The sequence below is a fragment of the Phalacrocorax carbo genome, chromosome Z, assembly GCF_963921805.1.
Source record: "Phalacrocorax carbo chromosome Z, bPhaCar2.1, whole genome shotgun sequence".
In the NCBI taxonomy this organism is placed as follows: Eukaryota; Metazoa; Chordata; class Aves; order Suliformes; family Phalacrocoracidae; genus Phalacrocorax; species Phalacrocorax carbo.
In genome coordinates this window covers 59,039,940-59,065,953 of record NC_087548.1, presented here as the reverse complement: position 1 = coordinate 59,065,953, position 26,014 = coordinate 59,039,940, and positions in this window count along the sequence as shown.

The window sequence follows — 26,014 nt, the reverse complement described above, 5'->3', positions numbered from 1 at the left end:
ATAACTCTTTTTACAATTCAGAATGAATTATTAAACACCAAGAGAAAAATCTCTACTTCAATTCATTATTCACATTTTGTTTCAAGCATTACAGCAATTTACAATACTTAATCTTCATACAGAAATGTGTTTCTTCATGCTCCCTTACCTGGCAAATGAAGTTGCAATCTCCCTCCTAGTGAAACACAGTTTGATTTCATATTCAGTACAAAAGTTGGAAGAGAACACAAAAGTTACCACCACAAAAACAATATTTGAAAATAACTGAGATTGATGCTTTCATTCATAATTACCATTGCTTTATTGGTGGTTTTTTTGTTTACTTTAATTTTGTTTTTGTTTTTCTGTGTAGTGACTCAGCACGAATCAGATTTCCCATTTTCAAGCCATCTCTGTAATCATACAATCCTGAGGGTTCCACTTACTGTGAATGCAGACACCAAGTTCCTAAACAGTTTAGATCTACAGAAAACTCTGGAAACATCCTGGTATTAAACTAGAGAGGCATGGAATTAATAAATTAAATCTGACTTTGAAGTTCAGGAAAGGAAACTTAAGCAAAGAGATTCCAGATTTCAAGGCAAACGATCATAAACGTGTAGTTTCAAAGGAGAGAAAAATGAAATTTGAACTATTATAGAACAATTCTTTTTGAAAAAAAAAGTTTTAAACACTGAAATTCAAGGCAGGAATTTTTCAAAATGTCTTTGGTTTTTATGTTTATTTAGCCAAGACAGAATTGAGACTACAGCTGAATTTAAATATGAAGGTAAAATTTAAATGTATAGGTAAATTTTTTTCATGTCCAAGAAGTTAAAATGAAGCAGAAGGGGTAGAAGACACTAGTAGAGCTAAACCTATGAATTTCAATTTTCAAGTTTTATCTAGTATAGGTAATCAAACATGTTAATTCATTTCATGCGTCCTTTTTACAGAGTGACAATGTTACCAAAATAATTTTCTCACTGAAGAGTAAAATTCACTAGTGGTATTAAAACAATGTCTCTTTTGAGTACACTCATTCTTCAGTACTGTTTCCTACACTTATTACCTCTCAATAAGCTCAATTAGACTTATGGGAGCCTTAAAGTTCACGATGACCTGTAAAAATGCTTAACTCTGGACACAACTGGGAATGCTTTCATTATGAACTGTATTTTTCACCTCAGGTGTCAAAGAATTGATATGAACAGCAAGGCAACTTAGATAACCTTTATTATTTTTAATAACACACAACTTACTTAAAGAAGCAACTAAAAGACTGGTTTTCATTGTTTGCCTTAATGACTGTGATAGAAAACTTTGAAGATATTACTTTGAGCATTAACCCATTTAATTACAACCCATCTTTTAACAAGGAATCTGTCTTGCTGGAAAAATATATGCTTTGTTTTTAAGAAGTTTATATATCCTGAAGGAAGGTCCTCTAGTCACAGAACATTCTCGTTCTGCTTAGAACAAGACATTAACATTTAGAAAATGTTTAGTAAAAGGAAATATATACTCTGGTAGTTAATGTGTTAAATATAGAGACAATTTTTATAAATGTTTAACTCTTTAGGTAAACACAAAATAGATTCTATCTGTAGTAACAGATACAGTGAAGTGAATTATATTTAGTTCACCTATGTGGGACATCTGAAATATATTTATCAAATGATTGTTTCCCAAAATGAAATCACCATTTAAATGAAAACTCTTGAATTTTGCTAGAATACTTTTAATTAGCAAAAGTTTCCAAGTAAGACAAAGCTAGTTATTGTGAGGTTCTACTGCAATTTAGTGTTCCCAGTAGCTCAACATCCATCATAAGCATTGAGAATTTGATCTTTCCTTCTCATTATAAAAAGTGGTTGCCTTCTCTAGCCTGCCAAAGAGGGAAGAATAGTAGAAAACTAAATCCCCCAAACAACAACAACAAAACCAGGAGGTCCCAGCTCAGGTGATGAGTGTTATTTACAGAATATAAAATATGCAGATTATCAAATTAACAGCAAATGTTGGGGGAGATCCCCCACTGGTTCCTTAAGGAAGAAATCCTTAAATATTTCCCCCAAAGTGGTGCAGACCCAAGCCTGTCACACCTAAGACAGGCCTTGGAATCAAGCATGCTGAGCAGCTGCCTGTTGCACTGCACTTCTAGATGTCATATACCTGCTGCCCTGGTGTAACTTCAGGGTAGGTACTGTATTCTACATGTTTCAGGCCCAGCACACTGTGTATCTGTGCACAGGATCTGCACACAAATATTAGAAGGGATCAGATAATGCCCTAAGCAGCTCATCGTCATAATACAAAGATGTGGCTAGCACCATGTTGTTGTGATGCACACAGCCTGTCATTCAGAGGTACCCAGCGCAAAACCCAAAGAGGACAAGAAGAAAAGTTCTTGTGAAGTATGGCTGACTGTCGAAGAGGTATCTTAGGTAGTCTCTTAAAGTGGGATAAGAATATCTAAATATTTTAAAAATTAAGTTGATGGTTTTACCTCTAAAGATCCTAATGATCAGCTTTGTCCAAGTCTGGTACTGGTTTTGCTTAACATGGTACTGAATTTATTTAAACCTCAGAGCATGGCAGAAACCTAATGCCAAGGCAATCAGTCAGTCAGCTGCAGAGTCTACCATTGCCTCAGTAGCCCAGAGAAAAGGTCTCACAGTTAACTGCAAATCAATAACATAGCCATGACCCTTTAAAATCATGAACTGTTTGACTTCACTCTAATTGCAAGAAAAGCCTTTCCAATTTTTTTGGCAAAATGAACAAAATCTTAAAGGAGTAAAGACCAGCACCTGACTACAGGCAGGTCATGTTCTTAAGCAAAAACTTCCCTTTCTTCAGTATACATAATGTTCATATTACACTCCTGATCTCATTGTTGTCATGCTGTCCAGACTGCCATTCAGAAAATAAAGCCACAGGGAACAGGACCTGAGCCATCAGTAACATGAGGTCATACAATGCACTTAAACGACCTGTTCATGTAGTAAAAGGTGTGAGATCTGAAATCTCACTTACTCTTTGTAAGGAGATTAAAAATATACCAGTAAGCCTTCAAGAAGTTACAAAAAAAAGAAGTTAAAAAAAAATTGAAGATAATGATCAACATAATAGTTATATTTTCAAATACTAGTACAGCATGGAATTTTCGAGAGAAGGAGTTTGCAGCAGCAGATAACTCCAGGTAGTCTTACCTTCCTAGAGAGAAAAGGGGATTATATCTGTCATGAAACTAGAAAATGTGGGGTGAAAGCTTACTTAACCCATAGTATTAAGACTTATATAATTTTTCAGACCAGAAGCTGTTCGTGCCTCTCAATGAGCTGCACTATTAGAATGGTTGGGCTGCCTTGAGCTAGTTCTCAAAGCCATATTTGCATCACAGATTACTTTAATGTCTAATCTGTACCATTCCCAACCTTTCCCTTATTTGCTGTCTCCTTCAATGTCTCCTACCCTAAAAGAAATCTGGATCCTCAGGGAACTTGTGCAACTCTTGCTCCCAATAGATGGGCTTAGCTCCTTTCCCTCCAGATATTCCCCATGTACCAGCTGCATATATGCTTTCCATTTGCCTGGGGGCTGGTTTCCAATTCAAAGAGGGTGCATTGTGTTAAGGCATGGTGTTGCCATCATGGCACTGCCTTTGGAGCTGTGAACACCTTTTTTTGTGTGTGTGTTTCTGCCCTGCCAGTGATCCTGTCTTCTTGCAAGCCAAAGGTTGCTGTGACAGCAGATATAAGGGCAACAAGAATAGTAACACTGGAATATTTTAAGAGAAGGATGATTTGGAGTATAATTTATTTTCAGTCTTGGCATTCATATAGAAAAGAAAAATTGCTCAAATACAGCAGTGTTTGATTACTTATTTAATACCGGCAAATTTTCTTCAATACTATTTTCTTGAGAAGTAAACAATATAATGTGCCTTATTTGAGTCTGAGCTGTTAGGATGACCTGTGGTAAGACTGTGACACTCATACACTATGCAGAAAGGCTTACAATAAGTTTGAGGATACTATCCCTTGAGATAACAGAACATCCTAGGACATAACTACAAAGATGAAAGGTCTTTGGAAAGAATTAGGAAGAACAAGGCTAAGACAGTATAGCATAAATTGGAGATTTTTAGTTAAGATAATCATATGAATTACCTGCATGCTCTGGAATCAAATCAATGGACATGAGTTGGATTATTGTATCACTACACCACTAATAATTTGCTTAAGTATTAAGCTAAAGAAGTAGTAAAATGTGTGTTCCAGGCAGTATGATTGCTTCTCAGAATTAATGTGATACAACTAATAGAGTGATCCTTTAGGGTATTAAATTATCAAGATTATATCATAATTTATGGTTCTGAACTGAAAAGTTGCTCTGCAGTGAACGTTCAAATGGTTCTTTTTATATGAATTGGGAAGCACTGAGTGTATTAATTTTGTGATTAATTCTTGACACCAGAGTTAGTATACCTGTACGTAGCCCACTTACATGAAGTAGATGATACCTGTTCAATCTGAACTTCACACCATAAGTAATAAAAGGCACAGGACAGAAGCCTCTTTGGTATACCTGCAGTTACATTTGAGAGAGGAGGAGGAAAAGCTTATAAAAAGCCTCAGGATAGATAAATCAACAGTTTTCAGTTATGACTAATGAAGCATTCAGGCTAAAGAAAAGTAGGTGGCCAGCACAAGCTATCAGAACATTTTGGCATTTCTCATCCCCTTGAATTACTTTAGTCTTCTTCAATTTTTGACCTATTGGTGCACAATCTGATATGCTGTAAACCATGAGTATTTAAGGACCAAAGAGAGCTTGTTCCTTTTCGTTATTGTTTATTTTGATACCATTGAGAAAAGCAGAACTTTCCTACATGAAAGGTGGGTGTAAGCAGCAAGAGACCACAGTTCCAACAATAATTTTCAGTCTTTTTAGGTAAATCTAGCCTGTTGCTAATATATTACGAGAGTATGGATTTAGCACTGAGGTCACTGAGCAAACTGGTGTTTCCAATGTTTTGGCAGAAGAAGCAACTACTTATAAAAAGGTTTTAAGGTGGGTATAAAAATAAATATTTAAGAAATCAATCTACAAAACACAAAAGTAGGAACAAAAATTAGTACATAATGTTATATAGTTATGTACTTCGAATACAGGGGAAATATATTTGAGAAAGTGGAACAGATATGTAAATTAAAAATACTGTTTGATACAGGTTTTTAAAATAGGCATTTAAAGCAATTAAAAGAACTTCAGGTAATCTGAACTCTGAATTGTTTTTATCTTCATTGTGCAATTTAAACACTATATGTGTACATACATATTTTTCTAATAAGAAGCATTCACTTACTTTACTTCAAATCCAGTTGTGTGTTCTCTAATTGTTTCTCAACATTCACACATACATACATATATCTGGGCCTAGTCCAAATAAATCTTATTAAAATGTACCTTTATTGAATATCATATTTCAGGAAATTTCAAACAACAAAATTAATACACCATCTCAATAGATATTTAAAAGAAGTTGCTGTAAGGATAAAACAAAGGAGATATAGCTATTGCATGATTTATCATCACCACAAATAAGATTTGAAAACAATTTTGTTTGCCTTCTGATGCCTTAAATCTTTAAATCCACCTGAAAAGTACGACTAAGTAAAATAAAAGAGGTATTTAACTTTAAGTCCTGTAGTTCTATCTTTAGGCAGTATGTCATGCTTTTTCTCATCTAAAAGCAAAATAAAAGAGAAATAAGACTACCTATTTTATTTTAAAATTCACAAAACTAGGAGTTAGCAATATTCTATACTACATGATACAAAAAATTACTTTAAATCCCAGACAAAAGACAATTGGACATCCAATTTAGCAATGTAGAAGTACTTAATGCTTTTCAGCCAAACAGCTGATTAGGTATCAGTAAATAATTCACCAGGACAAGTTAAGGAAACAGAAGAAGTTTCAAAGATAAAATAATATTTAGGACATCATCTACTATTAACATTCTAGTAGACTACAGTAGACAAAAACAATTACTTTCTCACAGGTAAACAGATAATGATCATCATAAAAGAGGTATTTTTTAGAATGTGAATTTTTTGCATTAAAAAATACATGGAAATAGCTTTCTGTTACATGCCACAGTGTAGAGAAGGAATAGCCTCAGAAGAAAATCAAAAGAGGTGGGATTAAAAGCAGTAAATTTGACAGTGCTTAGAGGAATGGAAATACTCTAAGCAAGCTCTGAAAAGGAACAAAGTAAGGGAGGCGGAAAAAGATAGAAGAACATAGTGCAAAACTGAAAATGTCCAAGAGCAATTATTTCAGAGCATATTGATCATACTAAAAAGAAAGACATTGAAATCATCCAGTGTAAATACTGGCAAATCACCTGTAATATGTAGAAAGTAAACCCAAACAAGAAATTAAAACTGTCAGAAAGACACTGAGCATCATGTCTCAAGTCTTCAATCAATGCAACATTAAGTTTCCCATTACTGGAAACCAAATATTCTTCATTAAATTAAACTTTCTAATGGTCACTGCCAAATCAGTGGCAAAATTGGAGTAATTAATTCCAAGAGTGTTTAGAATACCTTCAGTTACTGAAATGTGCAATGTTCAAAAATTTGATTTATAAAGTCTTTGTACCAAAGATTCTGGTTACTTTAGAGAAAGAATACAAGTAAACACCAAGCAATTTCAGTTTCTTAGACATTTTTTTTTTTTAACATGTTTAGCTGAATAAGTGAGGGTCTTTTAAAATTAGGAATATTTGTACAGAGACTTTTTAATGAAGGTGTCTGCATACCTTACTGATCTCTAATCTAACAGCTCCAGCTGTAATATTTTGTGTTGTCTTTCAAGATATTTATATAACTCATATGCTTAGAATTTTCATGTTTAAACAGTTCTGCATATTTTAAAGAAAGAAAACCCTTTTATCCTTTGGCGGTACAGTGAATGATCAAAATGGGCAAAACGTGGCTGTGACAGATGCACTCCTCCTGTTTGAACTCACTGAACTTTGGTCCAGGCAGATGTTCAGCAAGTAGACCTAACCTAAGTTAATCTTATTCTGTGAGGCTGTCAGTGAGACCTCAGTTCCAAACCCAAAAAATGCAATTTGGCTGGAGACTGGGATGATAAGTAGCCAAAACTGCATTAACACAACAGAAAATCTGACTACAAATCCACTTGATGCTGTAAGTATCTGCAGCCATCAGGGCCCATCAAGCTCTCGCTCCAAAGCTGTTGGCTGTGTGGCAATGTTCTCCCCTTGAGTAGGGATGACTCTAAAGGTGAATCCTTAAGGCTGAGAGAACCCTTACCTGACACTAGGTATCGATGGGTTGGTGACATTTTTTGCACGCATGTAACATCTAAAATATGTATATTAAGCTTAAGTGGTAATCTTTGTATCCCATACTAACATTAGGGGTCTTAAAAGTTTTGACCGCCAATACATCTGTACTTATTAAATATTTTACATACCTACATTTATTGATTAAAACTCAGTAAACTAATTACTAGATCAGATCTCTCTGAGTGATATCTGACTCTTCTGTGACACTGGCCCACATACCAAGATTTTTTTTTTACCTCTCTCCATTGTGATGATTCTAATAGTTTCTATAAACTCTCCTGAAACCCCATTTTTAACATTGATTTTGATTCTTCAGCAAGTTATATGGAAGTTATTGTAATATCCTTAAGCATAATGGTACTTTATTAGGAGGCAGGGGCTGATTTTTATTCCTATCCTGTATTCGTACAGTTTCCAGTACAATTAATGCTTTGTTTCTAACTGTTGTCCTTAAGGACCACTGCATTAATACTGCTATTAATAACAGTAACAATAATAATATGCAAATGTTAGTGATACAGAAAATTTATTGTTGCAAGCACTTTCCTGTAACTGTTCATAAATAATAAGCACTACTCCTCTTTATTGTTCTACAAATATTCCTATAAATAAAAGGATATATGCTGACATTGAAAACTGATACATGCTGAAGAACTCTTTTTTGTTGTTGTTGCTTGGAAGAACTAGTTTTTAAAATAATTTCTTCAGATATGTCTCTTTCATGAGTGCTTATCAAAGGCATTGACATAGTATCACCCAGTAATCCACAGGTTTATCATCAAATTCAGTAAAAAACTAATATCGGTGATGTAGCAACAGTTTGAAGGTCATCATAATCTCTGAGGGTCAATTTCCTGAAGCATGGTTTGGAGCTTTTGCTACACGCAGAGGTGAACTTGGTGTTTTCTTGCAGCCTATTTCCATCAGGAGCTAACTTGTGAATAATCAAGAAATACTTCACAAATACTTCTAAACACCACTTTCCTAATCCAAAGGTGTGATAGGGTGCAGTCAGCCATAGTAATTTGACTTGGAAAAAGTTATTATCAGATAGAAAACCTATTGGTAGGCTGAAAGGTGCTGGAGACTTTAAAGACTTCAAAAGTTTTATCAAATAGAATACACACTTTTCTAGTTCTCTGTTTTCCCAAATGTGCCACTTGTCTGTTGCAGCACAGCCTTTTCTATCCAAGCACAAGCGAATAAATTGGGGATTTTGGGGGGGGGGGGGGGAGAGAGGGGAAGAACACCACCCTTATCTAGCAACTATACCCCTTAATTTCTATCACTCTCTAAAAATATGTGACTAATTAAGTTTATACCCTCTCACCCAAATACTGTGCATGTAGACCTCTCTACCACCGTGTAACCTGTCCTTAGACTGTATGTTTGATGTTTTAGCTGAGGGAATGTAAGGTGATCTCCTCAACCGTATAAATTAGCTTACTAGAACAGAGAAGGGAGCAATTAAGGATCAGTGGAAACATTAGTCAGAAACTTCTTTTGTGTTGAAGCTGAGCACCTTCATTTACACTTTAGAAGTTTCTCATATTTGTTTTTACCTTAGGCTGTATCTACAACAAGCTTTTCTCTCTCTCTCTTTCCTTACACCACCCGCCCCCCCCTCCCTTATGTTTCCCGTGGCTACTGAGTAGCACCTCAGAGTAACTCTCATAGAAGTGGTAAAGAAGAGGTTCTGACATATCATAGGCATATAGAATAATTCCTAGATCATTCAGACTGGAAGAGACCTCAGGAAGTCCCTACTGCAACCTCAACTAACATCGTGGTCGGTTCCGAGCTTAGATGAGATTGCTCAGGGCTTCATACAGCTGGGGCTTGAAATCCTTCAAGCACAAAGAGAAGATGCAGAGCCTTTCTGCCCATCCCATGCCACTGCTTAATCATCCTTATAATGATTTCCACCACACCCTCCATATCCATGTAGAACCTCATCTACTTCTGTTTATCCCTGTTTTATCTCATCCTCCTACCAGGCACGGCCATGAGGAGTTGGGCTCTGTCCCCTTTTCAGGACATCTGCTGCTCAGCAGATAATGTTATTCTCAAGATGAACCTAGAGACATATGGCTCCTCAATAACAAACTCTTTTCTGGTTTGTACATAAACACAAAAGAATGGTATTGCAGTACATCTGAGAGAAAATTTGAGAGCAACACAAGAACACTTGTGAAGAGAAGAACACCTGCTAAGAAAGTTTATTTTCCTACCTTTGTATAAAGGAAAACAAGTTCAATAGTCTGAAGTCTATTAATTTTTTCATTTTAATAATAATAAAAATAATATTGGGAAGGGATTAACTTTAAAAAATTTACCTTCTCTCTAAAAAGGTTGTTTGTGTAGCTGTGTAGGTAAAACAATCTATCTCTATGTAGTTACACTGGGTTTTACACTGACTGTGCTGGCAAAAGTGTTATTACAGTCAACAGAACTTTAAAGTTCAATGATATAAATGAACTTTATCTCTTTAGTCAAGTACAGTAGTTATGTTGGAGAACCTTCTCCCCTTCTCTGTTTATTTTTGAGCAGGTTTGGGACACCCTGTAAAAAAGAGAACACAAAGAAACACAGAATAATAGATGTTAAGCAAGAGGAATGTATTTCTCTGACGGGACAGGATATTTTCCCATTTTATTAATGTTTCACCCTGTGTAATTTTAAAGGTCAGATTTTAATTAAAAGTCACCCTTACTTAGGCATGTAATGCACTTCTGCATTTTCAAAAGCTACTACTACAAATGCATTTAAACCCCAGATCTTTGAGTAAAACTGACAAATTAAGCATGTAATTTAGATTTGTTCAAGCAGTTTAGATTTGCACAGGGAACATGATTGTGCAGAAGCAGAGTTCACTTGTACCACTTTCACTATCCAATTGCACAAGGATTTTCTGAAGTTTCTAGTCTTTCCTTGGATAGAAATAACACAAAACTCTAAATTCTCATAATACCCCTACATTGTCATATACCTTACTTCCTATTCTTTTGCTTTAACAACTTTGCTGAATAATTCTTTTCCCTGATTTTCTTTTTTGTCCTTCAAATATTTGTAAGCTATTATCAAGTACTTTAAGCCAAATGGTTTCCCTGCCAGAAGGAGGATGGGAAAAGTAATAATGAAAACAGAAATGTAGGCCAACTTTGAACGCAGTTGGAGATTCCACCTACCTGATCTGACTGGTCTTTCAGGATAAAATAATATCTTAGTTTTATACTCTAGGTTTTCCAGAATCCAATTTTTTCTACAGCTAATTAGCAGGAATTTGTGGCTGTTATGTTCAAAACTTGTGTAAAGGATGCTGTTCCTTCTTGGGCTGTACCACTCAATCCTGAGTGGTACACACAATAAAACTCAAGAGTTTATCCCCTTGGTGAACTTCTCTTAAGCATTGTATATGATAACTTATATTTCAGTAATCAGTTAAATAGCTAACCGGGTTTACGAAGTGGACTAAATGCTACTGCAAATGAATAATAAGCTGTGTATCTAGAAGTACTGAACAACCATCAGACTTCATCCAGGTTTGAGACCCTCACTACAAGACAGAGATTGTAAGTTCTAAGCCACTGTTACTCATTGTAGTCAAGAGCCAATGACAGGAAGGGCAACTAATACAATTTAATTTGTAATTGAAGAATGATTTTTATTATACTGTACCTATTTTCACCACACCAGTCAAAGCAAACCATTCCTCCTCACTAAAATTTCTTTTGCCAGTCACGAGAACATTATTTCACGGCTTGTGATACACTGCCATCGCAAATAAGCTGCAGTGGTCATAAGTAGTCATGTGCTTCTTTCTACTACACATCTAAATCATTTTTCAGACCTTGTGGGAGATACAGCCCTGATATTTTGTTTGCCATAGCCCATTGTAGCTTTCCTTTATTGTGACAAAGAAATCAGTTAAATTACTATAGTCTGAAAACCATGCAAATAGGTATTTTTAAGTTTGTTTTTTTATTTTTGCACTACCTAAACCAACATAGAATCATAACTGTGAAATTTAAGATTTTCACATTATAAATTATAAAGGCAGATTAAACCACAGAGTGCTATACAGATACAGCAGATAGTACCTCACAATATCAAATATCACTATATAGTACCCTTAAAGCCATAATATTAAAAGATTTCTATTAAAGATATGCCTGAGTTTATTATGGTTATATTAAATCTATTTTAATCATAATTTAATTTACAGTTATGACTGATTAATTTCTTTAGCATTAAAAGGTTGCAGAGTATCTCATGTATGAGATCAGCCCTAATAAAAATAACCCTCCCTTCTTCTTAATGCTCTAAAATAATTTAAAATAACAAAAATGGTCAAAGGAATTAATCTTCAAACATGTCAAGATACTTAAAAGATTAATCACTTTTAATAATAGTAATTTTCAATTACAAATTATCTTTGATTTTTTTTCTCTTCCTGCCTTTGACATTTGAGCAACTGTGGTCTCTAAACTACAATTTCTAGCCTGAACTTAGCAAACCATTAGAAATATAATTTAAAATAAAAACAGATTTTAAATGTTACTCATCCACACAAATTCACCATAAATAACAAAAACCAACTGCTTTGTTGGATGACCTGAGTAACCTCTTTATTTCACAAAAGGAAATCAGACCAAGATAATTCTTACCAGTACCTTGGTATTTTGATCTTCTATGGAACAGCTATAATTTCTCAAGGCTGGTCCACTAATTCCAGGGAGGCCAGAATCCCAGCCCACATTCAGAATGCTTTTGGAGATCATTCTTACCAAACTTTTGAACTCTGCTTGCAGGTAATTGCAATTAAATCTATATCATTGTAGCCTTGTAGAGTTCAACTAAGTATGTGAGAGGGAGAACTTGGAAATGCTCAGTCTCCCTGACCTGCAAATCCATGGGAAGGGAGCACTTCATGTTATTTTCCACAAAGTAAGACCATCCCTCCAACAGGGTGCCACACTTACTCAGCCTAGTTCCTCCTGGATTAAGTTTGAGGCTGAGGGTGGGCACCCTTGAAACTGTTTCTTGGACCCTCAAATTATGTGTCATTAACTATGCTTTTCAGTCTTGCAGACACCTCATAGGATGCAGATTTTCTAGCTTTTAAAAATAGCCTTTTAAATTCTACCACTAGAGGACTAAAACAGTTCACTGAAATGCATGGGTTTCATAGCACAACAGTTGTAGGATTTAAATCCATAAATAATTTTAATAATTTTTTTCTTTCTGAAATCAAGAATTAGGGTACAAGACTGTATTATGATTATAGAAGTCTATTAACAGACATTTAAGAATGCTCTAAGAGCTAAAGCAATGCTGCCTTGAGATCCAATTCAATGCCTTTCTTCTATATTGTATTTCAATAACTCTCAACATAAATTATTTCTGACTGAGAAATTCAAATACAGTGAAGAAAACCTGAAAACACAAATAGGCTCTACAAGAACATATTAACACAGAAATAGTTAAACGTGTTGAATATTGTGCATATTCATATCCAATAAGTGAAGGAAAGGTTTCTGCAAGTTTACTTTATCTGTATTTTTCATACAATATTTAAGAAAACTTAAGGTGACTCTGCTGCCAAAAATGTAGTCTGGTCCTTCTCTTAATCCTAGCTATGTACTCTTAGTGCCTCTTTCCCACTGATCCAACAATCCTCAGAATATAGCCCGAGCCTGACCACAACCATCAGAACCAAATCAAAAAAGAGGGTCAGGCTGTGCGGCCTTTTCAGCAGTACTCCAAAGTTGGATAAACTTCTTTTGTTTAAAAAAGTGTAGGATATATTTTTCCCTTCAGTTACCTCTAATAAATCACTCCCAGTGGTGGCCAGCACAGTCCAAGAGCATCAGGATGCTTGGTGTTACATTGATCAGCATGGTGGGGAGCCTTCCTTTGAAGCAGTGCCCTGCCAGGAGGCTCTATGCATGCCTAGATTTTGATTTAGTTCTTTCTCACTGCTCGTTCTTGGTGCTTGTCAGAAGTTATGAGAACTATGGGATTTTAGATCAAAATAAATCTTCCATAGTAATGTTTTGTTGAAAAAGATTCTACCAATATTAATGTGAAATGGGCCAGAAAGTGTCAGGATTACTGAATCTTTTGACTACCTGACCTCTTCTGCAATGTGGAGGTTTAGCCTTATAGATCACTATAGCCATTTTGAGAAACAAGTTGACCCTTTCTTATCAAGCTTATGCAGCCTTTTTCTGGGCACTGAGTAGGAGAAAAAGCTCTGACTACAGGTGGAGCAGTTGCAGAATGAAAGTGAATGCGATCCATGATCATATACTTCTATTACAGATGGGTGGGCGGGATGGAAACATGAGATTAGAAGCACATAGGAGGGCAAAAGAAGAATCTTGCAAAGTAGGGAACTAAAAGTTGTTTTCCTAACTGCACAATGTGGAGAGAAAGGACAATATCTGGAAGTTAAAAAAATGACCTTATAGTACAGTTAGCAAAATTTTGAGACCTTTAGGACACAGATTTAGACATTCCTGTTTAAGACAAAATGCCTGGATTTAACCCTTCTGCGAGTGACCAAATTGTTTAAAGAAATTCTGGTATTTTTTTAAAAACCAACATAATGGGCCTATGTTAGTAAATTCTTAATTTTGTTACCTCAGTTAAAGGGTTAAAGCTAGATGAGTTCATCTGTGTTTCTCATTGTTACTAAATTTAGAGCAGAGAAATTTTGCTTTGTCATTTCTCATTTGCTACTGTTTCTGAAAGGTCCTGAAGGTGATTTTTGTTTGTTTGCCTGGGGTTTTTCGTGACATAGTTTATTTATATTTGGTCTTTGTGTCATTTTTTGGGTGTGAATATAGATTAGTAAGTCATCTTGACTCCCTTTCTTGTATCATAAATACTCATTTAAACCTTTTGCCCTTTAGTGTGACAGATGTCAATTTGAAATGCAATGGGAAGAGTGCATTTGAAGAAAACAAGTGAATTTTGTCCAAAGTGTTATCTCTATACTATTCAAGTAAATATGTAGCTCTTCCTTTGTTTTTAAAATCCTATTTCCCAAAACTGATATTTTCAGCTCACTTAAAACTCCAGAATGAGACATTTCATATAGTATTTCCAAAATTGCACAGATACTTCTTACCACCTATGGATACTGGGACAGCAAAGGAAATTATTGAGCCCAAGAAAGCTGTAAATGGGCTGTGCATGGGTAAGTGTTACCTTTGTTTTTCTGAGGTGCATAAAGGATCAGACTGATAATTCCACAAGAAGCATATATAGGAGAAGGAAAATATTATCTCCTCCATAAGGAAATATGAGTGATGCTCAACACCTAAGTGACCATTAGATGAGAAATGAGCATGAAAAGGAAGAATGTGATAGAGCTACTACTGATTGTGAGCTTTTCAAAGCTGGACTTATATTGGGAAAATTATCTTGAAGTTCAGCCTAAAAATCAGGAAAAGGACTGTGATCTAACAGGGAAGATATGTTCTGCTCAGCTTGATGGTACTGTGCTCTGCTTGACAGGGCTGTACCTGTGGGTCTGATGCAGAATGCCATCTTATAATCATGTATGGGGTGTCAAAATATAACTCTGTGTGTGATAGAAAACTGTGGAGAATAGTCTAGAATGGCATTAGATTTCCACGCAACCTGAGCTGGATGATTTGTTTCATAATTACGCATTATGGCTCAAACCTGTGGACTTAATGAAAATGTGATACAGAACATTTATTGTAGTGCTTTTTCCCTGTATCTGCTGCAGCTGAAAACATGTTTCTTCTTCTGTTCATCCTATTTTTAACCCACACAGTGCTTCCACATAATTAAGGAAACAATGTAGAGCATGAGAGAGAGATACAGAAGCTGTCTGTCATCAGAAAGAGATAGGAATATAAAGCAGTCTAGGATGATGTGGTCTAAAGCCCAGAGCATTCCAGTCAGATCTTGTATGTTTGCATATTTCTAAATATTACTTATATGGAAAATTTTTAACATTCCAGCACAACCATCAGGAGAGAACAAATAACAGCAAAGGGAGATGAAATGCCACCTTGCAAATAACACCTACTAGTAGAGGCACTCTCTTCAAATCAATTAGACAGACTCTTGAGCCTCTATCATTGTTAACTTTCTTAGCCCAGGTCCAGCAAATTAATACCTCCCTCTGTTTTGGGATCAGCTTTATCCAGCTTGGATTTCTAATTTGGTATCTGTAAAGTCAGAAATGTGTTGCATTTTGTGAAGCTGTCAGCTATCCAAGTATCATACTCACAGTGCATACGTGCTTATTACAGAATTATTAACATTTGGAACATCAATTTTCTATAGTAACAACAAAAGACAAATGACATGTTTAAGGTTTCTGTAGTCACCCCTAGTTTTTAATTCCAGAACCAGAGAAGAACGATATCTGCGCTGTGTTTCCAGTCTTTCAACTACAAAGAGATCCAGAAGAGTAAACAGTCCTGATAGAATGAGTAAGAGAGGTGGAGGAAGGGGTTGCCTAGTACCATGACAAAGACACTTCACTGAGAGAAGAAGCTGGACCATGTATGAGTTAGGAAGACAGGGGGACTATAGCAGAGATTGTGGAGGGAGAAACTTAGGCTGCCTTGCAAGAGAACAGAGAATTGCTGGAGCACTGAAACAGCCTTCCTGAAACTGAAATACAGAATAATGTTCAGCATCAGTTACATTCAGACTTGTTCAGCATACACAAATTAAGTCCTGAAGTTGCACAAAGTGTTTGAATGTAACGAAATATTTCATTAGACTTAAAAACGAAATACATTTTGTTTTGCAATCTGAATTTTTAAAACTTGTTTTTTTAACTTCAGTGATCCTAAGGATTTAGGACTGTTTATTATTTTCATTTTTGCTAAACACTGTAATTTCCTCTAGTATACTCTTTTGCATATGTTTCTTTAGAAACTTCTTGGATTACAAGACTGCAGCTCCCTCCTCACATATTCCTGCAACCAACACTAAAGACAGCAAGCATGCAGTTATAGCCTGTTCTGTAGCTCACTTCCAGCAGAAACCTCTGACATTAGTGACATATACTGACAGTGGGAGTAGAATTAATGGAAAAGCCATTACTGGCTCTAACTATCCCTCACTCTGAAGCAACCACTACCTTTTCTCACTAAGCTCAAAATATTGATGATGTCTTCTCTCAATTCTGACAGTTTCTAGTTGGCCAAATCTCTACTTAATTTGCTTCCACCAGACGCTCCCATGTTTGGCTTCTTTTCAGGCTAAACCTAGCTTTTCGTCAGTAGGCTTTAGATGAATAAAACCTACAATGACATCTCTGCATATGCACACTCCCTTATCTTGTTATTATGCAACTTCTTTCAACAAAAATCCATACTATTAAATGTCCAAATCTTGTCATCTTCCTAACTCAAACAGTGGCACAAACCCAGCTAACCTCTTTTACCCTGTTATTTTCCAGGCACCATTCAGACACCTTCCTACCCACGATGCTGTCATATCATTCTATATGTGACACTGCTAATGATAGAGGAGATTGATAATAATCTGAAATGTCCAAAGATCTTTTTATGCTTTGAAACTAATGAATTAAATGCTTATGAAGGATTTATCTGTAGCTACACTGCTCATTGCTTCTCCTTTTGATACAATTCAATCAGCCAGAATATCTAAAACTACCCTGTTTTGTCCACACTAAACTTTAAGGGCATCTTAGAGTACACTAGAAAATGCTTTCTAACAGCTCACCTTTAAATCTTCCTCAATGATTGTATCACAGTAAGACCATTGACAGCACAATATGAAATTGTGTTGGGACACAAGTACTCAGCTAGCACTTCAATAGAGTAGTTGTGTAAGAGGAACCTCATCTGGAGCTAGTACTGAGAAACTCCAGCTCATTTTATTACGCATTATGGAGACAGAGCTTAATGTTTGGATACCAACTTGTCAGCTACTTAAAATGGAAGGCTATACCACCAATAGACACCTAAACTGAAAATGTTTCTAAAAATAATGCCAGATGGACAAAGCTGATGGCGGGTAAGTTTGTAAGATGTGAAGAAGACAGATGATGAGCAACCCTAATGGCTATACTAACATCTATATCAGATATGCTCCAGGTATGGGAGGGAGGGGAGAGGGGCCAAAGAAATTATCTACTGTCCCTAATCTTGTTTAAGCTGAAGGTTGAACAGAAATAGATGTGCTTCATTGGGCTGAAAGGCATAAGGACCACAAATTTATGTAAATAACAGGACATATGAATGCAATGTAGCCACTTTGACATCTGAGTATTACAAGTTCAGTTAAAGACATCATGCAGTCCAAGAGCACCGGCAGCCCTTTAACACTAGATCTGAAAGAACAGGTGACGATTTCCAGCCGAGACATCTAGAGGTATTTTTCTGTGGATGCCTATTGCAAAGCTGAGACACTTGCCTTTGGAATGTGTAAAAAAAACAATCTTTACTGTTTTTTTTACCTGACACCAGTAAGCTCTGATGGGGTAAATGGCTGAATAAGACAAATTGGAAACATTCAAGGCACACTGTGGAACAACACAATTATTTTCTTTCAACAGAAACACATGGATTTTGAGAAAATATTACTTCTTTGAGACAATAGTGGCAAAGTTGACATAGGTATAAGTTGTAATGAAAGTGTAAACCATGAAATCAACAAATGAAAATTAAAAACTTTGTAAGTATTGTTGCTGCTGATTCTATTTTTTGGCAAACGAAATGAAAAAATAGTAATAAATAGATAGACACATTAAATAATAGGTAGATATCAGCTACAACCAAAGTAAGACTACATAGTACCAGTACAACAAGTTTCAAAAAGACAGAAAAAGTGCCAACTATTAACTGAGTGTACTCAGGTACAAGTAAAGTCAATGAGAATAGTAGGGATGCACAGGGTTCCTGACAACTAATGAAAATACACAATAAAACCAGCCTGGAATACCTTGCAGCACACTGTTAGCGAACAAGGAAACACAGAAAGAAACTACCTGACCTCCTAAACTAGGTTATTCTGCACAATGTGAGAGATTAGATCTGAGATGAAGTGGGAAGACAAAGAAGTAAAAGTAATAAACATGGCAGAAAATAAGAGCTATGCAGATATGAGCATGGAACAGAATGAAAGCAATCCAGCAGAGGGGAAAATGTTTACCATGTGTGAAAATGCTGAGCGCTTTTTTGTATATGCCAGCTAAACAATCACAAAGCTTCAAAGAATGCATACAGACAGACACAGAAACTGACACTGAGAAGGCCACTGATTTGTTTTGTGCTTCTGAACAAACCACAGAAATGAAGGCAGATGAAATGTTCATTATATTACTTATGGAGAATCTTAAAAGGCCATGAGAATCAATATTAAAACAAAAGCATTAGTCTGTTTGACATCAGAATCAGCACAGACAAAACACTAGACAAGGAAATGCTCTGAAAGCATATGATATCCACCAAACTGGCAAGGAGCTGGACTCAATGACCTTTGCAAGTCCCTTTCAGCTCAGGACATTCTATGACTCTATGAAAATAGGGAAGCTCCCCCTTCAGGCAGCCAGAACAGGTACATATTGACTCAAAAGGAACTTAGTCAAATTTTAAAAATACTCTTGTAAAATTGACTAAACATCATAAATTCTAAAAAGCAACTGAGGCAGATGAAAGTCATGCTGATAGAATCAACATAGATGTAATAGAAATTATCATTAAAAGGAAAATAAAATTACAGTTGTGTGTTCTGGTTTTGGCTAGGATAGAGTAAATCCTTTTCATAGTATCTAGTATGGGGTTGTGTTTTGGATTTGTCTGAAAACAGTGTTAATAATACAGGGGTGTTTTCATTATTGCTGAGCTTGACACAGAGTCAAGGCCTTTCCTGCTCCTCACCCCACCCCACCAGCGAGTGGCTGGGAGTGCACAAGAAGCTGGGAGGGGACATGTGTGGGACAGCTGACCCCAACTGACCAAAGGCATATTCCATACCATATGATGTCATGCTCAGCATATAAAGCTGAGGGAAGAAGAAGAAAGAGGGGAACATTCAGAGTTATGGCGTTTGTCTTCCCAAGTGACCGTTATGCATGATGGAGCCCTGCTTTACTGGAGATGGCTGAACACCTGCCTGCCCATGGAAAATAGGGAATGAATTCCTTGTTTTGCTTTGCATATTTGAAACTCAGGCTAAAGTATTATTGTATTGGATATTTACAAAATTTCAAACCTATTTGCTGTTAATAAGTAATTTAAAGTCAAATTAGATGCATGTTTTTAATTTCTGCTGAAGTCTGTGAAGGTAATATCTAACGTTAATTTGAAAAATTTTGTCCTAGTATATCCACTCCTTTGAACAGGTTGAATTAGGGGCTGGGAAAGGTCCACTAGGATGCTTTTCCTTCAAAACTAAAGAAAGAGGAAGAGGACTAAGTCTCTGAACCCTAATGGGCCAGTGGAATAGGTTACTTTTTGATAAAATCAATCAGGTATGACAAAGCAGGAAGGCAGAATGACAGGTGATTAAAAAATGATCAGTTGTCTCAGACTTCAGTGTTCAGTTCTAAATGAGGGATTAGGTGAGCAGTTATACATGAAACAACTCACTTCTTTAAAAAAAAATAAAATGACCCTCAAGCTTGTTATCTTTGTGATTATTCTATGGCTTATTACAGAGTGATTCTGGAGACTGCATGCACAGTATGGAATCTGTCTTCTTGACCAGCTGCGAATTCCATCATACCAGTAGGCCTCAGCTGCCACAAAGTGTGGCCTCAATATTAGGTATTCTCCAGGAGGGAGAAAAAGGCAGAATTGAATACATCACCCTTCAGCAAAAAAAGATCCCTTCAGCTCCACTGTCTTACAATTTGATGTCCGTAGTGGACCTGGAATATCAAAGAAGGATCATTAGCCAGTGACACAGGAGAGAATGCATAAAGCATATTTGAGCACAAGAGAGAATCTGGCCTAGCGTTTACTTTCTGGTGTGCTGCATCTAGCATGTGGCTGTCCAGTCAAGTGGATGCTTGTGTCAAATGTTGTAACAATTGGCACACAGTCAGCAACACACACAAAGTGTGATGCCAACAACAAGCAGCTTTCATGGGCTGTGCTCAAATATTTCTACTGAACATAACTAGAGAAACACCTGTGTTAAACAAGATCTAGATCATCCAGGGTGAAAATATACTATTCAAAATGCACTGAAAAATTCATTCAAGCTTGAGAGACTGGAAAGGAATGCTGTTGCCTTTATTGAATTAAAGCAGTACTTTCAAGGTCAGAAGTGTTCTCTCTCATCTGAATCTGAATGGAAGAACTTCATATGAAAGGACATTAATTGCTTTGGCTAGAAATGAAACACTTGCTCAAAGTCGGGTTGTTTGTGGGTTTTGGGTGTTTTTTTTTCCCTGAGCTACTTTGTCTATGATATGCCTTACTGTGATCAGACATGACCAAGAGGATTTAAAAGAAACCAGCTGTAATCTTCTGCACTTTCCAGACTCCTAGCTGACTCCTGGCACCCTAGAGGAGTGAGGCGAGGTGCAGCACTGTGCAGCACTCTACCATGATCCAGTACAGTGAGAGGGCTCAAACACTTTGATTATTTCCTCCCCATTTATATAGGCAAACTGAGTGCTCTGTAGTGTGCAGTACTTTTCATATTTTTGCCTGATGTGAAGAAACATGCCAGCATCATAAAGTTTTGACCTTTCTTCAGTAGCTTTAGATTCTGTGGAAATTTTTTTTCCCTTTGGTGATAGAATCAGGCATTGTTACTATCTACCATGTCAGAAATAGGAAACATTGAACATAACTTTTAAGTATCATTAGCCACATGTTCTTCTTATCCTCTGAGTAACTGCATAAGCATAATCTTAACATGACAACCATTATTATTATTTAATAACAGTGCAAAAATAATATACTTCTGACCATAGGAAAAAGCTGGGTGGCCTGTTTCCCATTCCTGGAAGAGATGATCTTTGTTCAGTCACTGGAGGAAGGGCTTACAGTTCCATCCACACATATTTTTCTGCGGTCCACAAACCGGACTAGAGGTGTTTTTGGATATGCCTCTTGTATGCACTGATGACTGGTCCCACAACACCAAAAATACAAACTGCTTTCCATGCAAGTTGTTCATGTGTTCTCACAACCCCTTCCTACTTTGATCCATGGTTACATTAACCTGCCATATTATGTTAGAAAAAATATAGGCCTGCACTATGCAGTACATTGTATCTACATCTTTACCATCAGTATAATTTTTTTTCCAAGATGCAGCTGAAAAAATGTGTGCCTTCTGCTTACATGTAGAAATGGGCAACCTGATTCAGAAATCTGCCAAACAGAATTTCTTTTTGTTGTATTTGGCAGGACATCATTCGGCAACTCATCTTTGATCAGGTTCTGCCACTGTCGGTGGCTGACAGAGACTGCTTTATCACTAGTCTCTAGAAATAGGAAGTGAATACTCCTAATCTGGCATGGTTGGCTTGATAAGCACTTTCTGCCTACGCCTGGGTTCCCCCATACAGTTCAGGTCTGGTCAGAACCTGTGTTTTCTTCTAGAAAACAATTTCTATCTCTCCTAATTACAAAATGAAGTTTTAATGGGAGACCAGAGCACTTTCAATATATCAGAGAACCATGAACCTGAGAAGATGCTGAAAAAACAAAGTTGCTGGGTAATGTTCCTGTCTATGGCCTCATCTACCAAATTCCAGTTCTCCATATGTCCCCTCTTTCTCCACAACACAACTCCACAGGGTGTCACTGTGGACATGGAAGGACATAAAACTAGGAGATAGGCTTTGCAGCTGGAGTAATTTTAGGTGCCATAGCTTTTTAGCAGAGAAAACAGATGTTTGTGAATTGGATAATAATAGTAATAATAGTAATAGTAACAGTATTAATAATAATGATAATAATGATGATGATGATGATAATAATAATACTACTAATAATACTAATACTAATAATACTAATACTATTACTACTACTAATAATAATAGATCTCTGTATTTCCTTGCTAAACTGGGAGAAGGAGCCATCAGGTCTGGACGTCTAGAGAATAATTCTATTCTGAGCCCCACTTAGTGTTCTTCAGTGCTTTTGATTGCCTGTAGTTAGAGACCACAATGCAGGAGAAAGATTACAGAATTGTCTTGATCAATGTAAGGAAATAATGGCTCTTAGCAGACCTAATCCAGGAAACACAAAATCACAGAATCACAGAACAACAGAATGGCAGGGGTTGGAAGGGACATCTGGCGATCATCTGTCCAACCCGCTGCTTGAGCAGGCACACCTAGAGCAGGGGGCACAGGACCACATCCAGGCAGGTTTTGAATATCTCCAGGGAAGGAGACTCCACAACCTCCCTGGGCAGCCTGTTCCGCTGCTCTGTCATCCTCAAAATAAAGACGTTTTTCCTCATACTCAGGTGGAACTTCCTGTGTTCCAACCTGTGCCCATTGCCCCTTGTCCTGTCACTGGGCACCACTGAGAAGACTCTGGCCCGAAAATCTATGCCACACTTTCCCCATAGGTAAAATGTACTTCAGTAAATTAGTTAATGAGTATTCATAGCATATTACTCATTAGAAGAGCTGTTCTGAATTGACTTGAGAGTGTATTGAGTGTGTATATCCTTATGTATATATATACAGTATAAACATATGCTATGCATAGGTTCTCTGTTTTAAATTACAGAACTAGGTATTTAATAAAGCCAGCGTCTCATCTACCTTCTTCTGAATACTTACCAATCTCTCTATGATTTACTTCAAAATTTTCAAACTCCCGATGCTTTAATTAAAAAGATTACCATTAAAATCCATAAATCAATTTATTAAATTAAAATCCAGCCATAAAATCCAGATGGACTCTGTGTTTTGCAAAAATGAGTACCAGGCAGTCCAGAAGTCTTTGAAAGTGTTATGAAACTCATGATTTCATGTAAAATTTAGGACTTCATCTTCAACTCAAGTTATTGAGCTTCTGAATAAAATCCTTAGATTTCAACTACAAGAAGTTTTTTTTTTATTTTACCAGTAGAACATTATGCTAAGCTGTTTTTTACTTAGGGCAGCAATTTCTGGTGTGTGTTAGCCCATAGTAGCATCTGGCTTCTTGGCAGGTTCTATAGACAACTGGCAGCTTAGGACTAACATGTCTGTCAGATGGTAAGGCGGCTGCTGATGGGCTGTGCCTGTATCATATCCCCAGATGTCTTTCTTTTTAAAATTCCCATTAACTCTATGAAATCTGTACATCTGTTTGTAAACAGATTACCATGTACTTTTATGAAATAAGGATGTTAGAGGGATTTTTCTGTAATTGACTTTTCTGTACTTTTTCTGATGAACTTTCATAATTAAAGCTGTCCTTGTGCTATATTTTCAGTTAAGTTCTGCTTCATAATGTGTCAATTTAATTTGCTCTCTTTTCTCTTTTTCATGCTATGTAGTTTTTTTTTCTAAGTATTTAAGGGTAACACAGAAGTGGATGCATTCTAAGCCTATAGAAACTGTAAGGTGTTGCACACTCCAGCTCCTTTAAAAGAAAAAAAGAAAAGCGTTGCAGCTTGTTTGTGCTACAGAGACAGAGTAACATTACTCATACATGTATTTGATGTTGAATTGCATGCCAGTGACTGGGATATTTGGCAGTCTGTTACAAAACTTTATGCTGTCATTGATGCGCTGTTTTCAAGTTTCCTCAAGGTGGCAACTTTTTCTGCAGTGAGGGATACTTAGTCCACCCCAGTTTTGAAACTTTTTTTTTTTTCTTTAATATGGAATGGCCCCATTAATTTACAATATAGTTTTCAACCCCACACATTTAAACTATTAGATCAGTTGGTGAAAAATATTGTGACCTTCCTTCTTACACACCATGTGGAAATCACCACAGGAACAGATCACTGAACCAAAGACAAGCAAACGGTGCTGGACACTTGCCTTTTCACAAATGTGTACCTGAGGTCAGTCAGCAGCTTTGCCAGTTTGTATTATGTAGGCAGACAGCATGAGGTGTAAACCAGCTGAGATACAGGAGTAGTAACCTTTAGACAGTGGAGTAGATTTAGTTCATTTGTCTTAATGCTCATTGAAAAAGGAATGGTGAAAAGGCACAAGCACCTCAGAATGAGGCTGCAAGAAAATTGTTCCATGCTTGCTTTATCCAGAAAGCACTCTTTTTAGTCAATCCTTTATTATTTCTGGTCACCATTTAAATCAAATACAAAATAGGCACAACAAAAATCCTCTTTTCCATGCCCCAAAGCAAAAAAAATTGTTGCTTGACACTAATATGGATCTTTTATGCCAGTTCATAGTGGTTGCCAGGCTGATGGAGCACTGAAATTTGAGAGACAAAAATGTACTGTATTATCTCCATTTTCTGAATGCCATGAAACCTTCAGGGAGGGGAAACTGCTACCCAAAAGGACTGCCTAGGATGTTGACAAATCACATTGGTAAAGCTAATTAGTCTAATAACACTATACTTGGCTAAAGAAAAAGAAAAATAGCTCTCTGATTGGCATTAAGTGAACTGGTTGCCTGGGAAAAATACTATGGCTTGCTCTCCTATTTAGAAGTAGAATCAACCAGCTCTGAGCTGGATACTGAAATTCCCAAACTGTGAACTGCACTTGCAAATAAATACTTCCAGCTACATCTTCTTTGCTGATATATACTCAGAAACATTTAGTCTGAAGAGTTCCTTTGACATTCTCCTACTGCTTTCAAATGTGATGTAAGCAGCTACAAATTTTTTTCTTTCTGATTTTGGGGTTTTTTGATGTGGGGTTTTTTTTTTTCCCCCCCCTAATGGTGAAATTAAGGACAGTTGGTCAGGACAGCATTCCGCTATGTCTTGATCCACATAAACTTTTTGGCACTATTTACAAGCAGAATATAGCTCTTCAATGATAGGATTCTGATACTATTTGTATTCATAAAGATAACTTACATTTAAATTTTCATATTCAGATCACAGAACCGGTATTAATTGTTTGACAGTTTTAAAAAAGTTCTCAGAAGTAATAAAGTAAACAAAAGCATCATAAACATCAGAGACATTTAGGTCTTATTTTAGTGATGGCTTTGATCTTTCTGTGCTTCTTAACCACGTCCAGTAATTGTACTAAAGATTTGAGAACGGTCCTCCTCAAAAGCCCAGACTGTTCTGAACTCATTGTCTTTTTTATTTTTTCCACAAAGCATAAATTAGCCATTGATTTGAGGCCATTCTTGATTTCTTCACTCATAGTTATCTTAGTAAATCTGATGCTAAGGTTTTATTATACCTGAATCATGAAAAAGCATCTCTCCCACATTCCATACAACTCACTAATAAATCAACTGTTTTGTCTAAAAACTTGTTAGAAATGTAAAACATTGCAGTATTTTACAAAGCAGTAACCTTTGTTTTGTGTTCAGCCCGTGTAATTTGTGCCAGTGAGGCTCAGTCATTTCTTTGGACTGAAGTGATATCCTCTCCAGAAGTTATAACCAAAAATTCACATTGTTGTGTATTGTAGCTGTTGTTCAAAAGGGATTGCTGGGAATTGCATCTGAGCATAGTCAAAGGTGAACATAAAAAATTAAGGAGCTGAATC